Source organism: Physeter macrocephalus, unplaced genomic scaffold (genome assembly GCF_002837175.3).
Source record: "Physeter macrocephalus isolate SW-GA unplaced genomic scaffold, ASM283717v5 random_414, whole genome shotgun sequence".
In the NCBI taxonomy this organism is placed as follows: domain Eukaryota; kingdom Metazoa; phylum Chordata; class Mammalia; order Artiodactyla; family Physeteridae; genus Physeter; species Physeter macrocephalus.
In genome coordinates this window covers 59,400-62,022 of record NW_021145700.1, presented here as the reverse complement: position 1 = coordinate 62,022, position 2,623 = coordinate 59,400, and positions in this window count along the sequence as shown.

The window sequence follows — 2,623 nt, the reverse complement described above, 5'->3', positions numbered from 1 at the left end:
GCAAAAGCAGTTCTAAGAGGGAAGTTTATAGCAATACAACCTACCTCAAGGAACAAGAAAAATCTCAAATAAACAACCTAACCTTACACCTAAGTAATTAGAGAAAGAAGAACTAAAAAACCCCAAAGTTAACAGAAGGAAAGAAATCATAAAGATCAGATCAGAAATCAATGAAAAAGAAATGAAGGAAATGATAGCAAAGATCAATAAAACTAAAAGCTGGTTCTTTGAAAAGGTAAACAAAATTGATAGACCATCAGCCAGACTCATCAAGAAAAAATGGGAGAAGACTCAAATCAACAGAATTAGAAATGAAAAAGGAGAAGTAACAACTGGTACTGCAGGAATACAAAGGATCATGAGAGATTACTACAAGCAACTCTACACCAATAAAATGGACAACCTGGAAGAAATGGACAAATTCTTAGAAAAGCACAACCTTCCGAGACTGAACCAGGAAGAAATAGAAAATATAAACAGACCAATCATAAGCACTGAAATTGAAACTCTGATTAAAAATCTTCCAACAAGCAAAATCCCAGGACCAGATAGATTCACAAGTGAATTCAATCAAACATTTAGAGAAGAGCTAACACCCATCCTTCTCAAACTCTTCCAAAATATAGGAGAGGGAGGAACACTCCCAAACTCATTCTACGAGGCCACCATCACCCTGATACCAAAACCAGACAAAGATGTCACAAAAAAAAGAAAACTACAGGCCAATATCAATGGTGAACATAGATGCAAAAATCCTCAACAAAATACTAGCAAACAGGATCTAACAGCATGTTAAAAGGATCACACACCATGATCAAGTGGGGTTTATCCCAGGAATGCAAGGATTCTTCAATATACACAAATCAATCAATGTGATACACCATATTAACAAACTGAAGGATAAAAACCAAATGATAATCTCAATAGATGCAGAAAAAGGTTTTGGCAAAATTCAACACCAATTTATGATAAAAACTCTCCAGAAAGTAGGCATAGAGGGAACTTACCTCAACATAATAAAGGCTATATAGGACAAAGCCACAGCCAACATCGTTCTCAATGGTGAAAAACTGAAACCATTTCCACTAAGATCAGGAACAAGACAAGGTTGCCCACTCTCACCACTCTTATTCAACATAGTTTTGGAAGTTCTAGCCACAGCAATCAGAGACAAAAAAGAAATAAATGGAATCCAAATCAGAAAAGAAGAAATAAAACTGTCACTGTTTGCAGATGCCATGATACTATACATAGAATGAAAGAAATTAAAGGTGATATAAATAGATGGAGAGATATACCATGTTCTTGGATTGGAAGAATCAACATTGTGAAACTGTCTCTACTACCCAAAGCAATCTACAGATTCAATGCAATCCCTATCAAACTACCAATGGCATTTTTCACAGAACTAGAACAAAAAATTTCACAATTTGTATGGAAACACAAAAGTCCCCGAATAGCCAAAGCAATCTTGAGAAAGAAAAACGGAGCTGGAGGAATCAGGCTCCCTGACTTCAGATTATACTACAAAGCTACAGTAATCAAGACAGTATGGTACTGCTGCAAAAACAGAAATATAGATCAATGGAACAGGATAGAAAGCCCATACACATATGGTCACCTTATTTTTGATAAAGGAGGCAAGAATATACACTGGAGAAAAGACAGCCTAACAAGACAAAAAGACAACCCTCAGAAGGGGAGAAAATATTTGCAAATGAAGCAACTGACAAAGGATTAATCTCCAAAATTTACAAGCAGCTCACGCAGCTCAATATCAAAAAAACAAACAACCCAATTCAAAATGGGCAGAAGACCTAAATAGAAATTTCTCCAGAGAAGACATACAGATTGCCAACAAACACATGAAAGGATGCTCAGCATCACTAATCATCAGAGAAATGCAAATCAAAACTACGGTGAGGTGTCACCTCACACCAGTCAAAATGGCCATCATGAAAAAATCTACAAACAATAAATGCTGGAGAGGGTGTGGAGAAAAGGGAACCCTCTTGCACTGTTGGTGGGAATGTAAATTGATACAGTCACTATGAAGAACAGTATGGAGGTTCCTTAAAAAACTAAAAATAGAACTACCATACGGCCCAGCAATCCCACTACTGGACATATACCCTGAGAAAACCATAATTCAAAAAGAGTCATGTACCACAATGTCCATTGCAGCTCTATTTACAATAGCCAGGACATAGAAGCAACCTAAGTGCCCATCAACAGATGAATGGATAAAGAAGATGTGGCACATATATACAATGGAATATTACTCAGCCATAAACAGGAACAAAATTGAGTTATTTGTAGTGAGGTGGATGGACCTAGGGGCTGTCATACAGAGTGAAGTAAGTCAGAAAGAGAAAAACAAATACCATATGCTAACACATATATATGAAATCTAAAAAAAAAAAAAGTAGTTCTGAAGAACCTAGGGGCAGGACAGGAATAAACATGCAGATGTAGAGAACGGACTTGAGGACACAGGGAGGGGGAAGGGTAAGCTGGGGCAAAGTAAGAGAGTGGCGTGGACTTATATACACTACCAAATGTAAAATTGATAGCTAGTGGGAAGCAGCCACATAGCACAGGGAGATCAGCTCGGTGCTTTGTG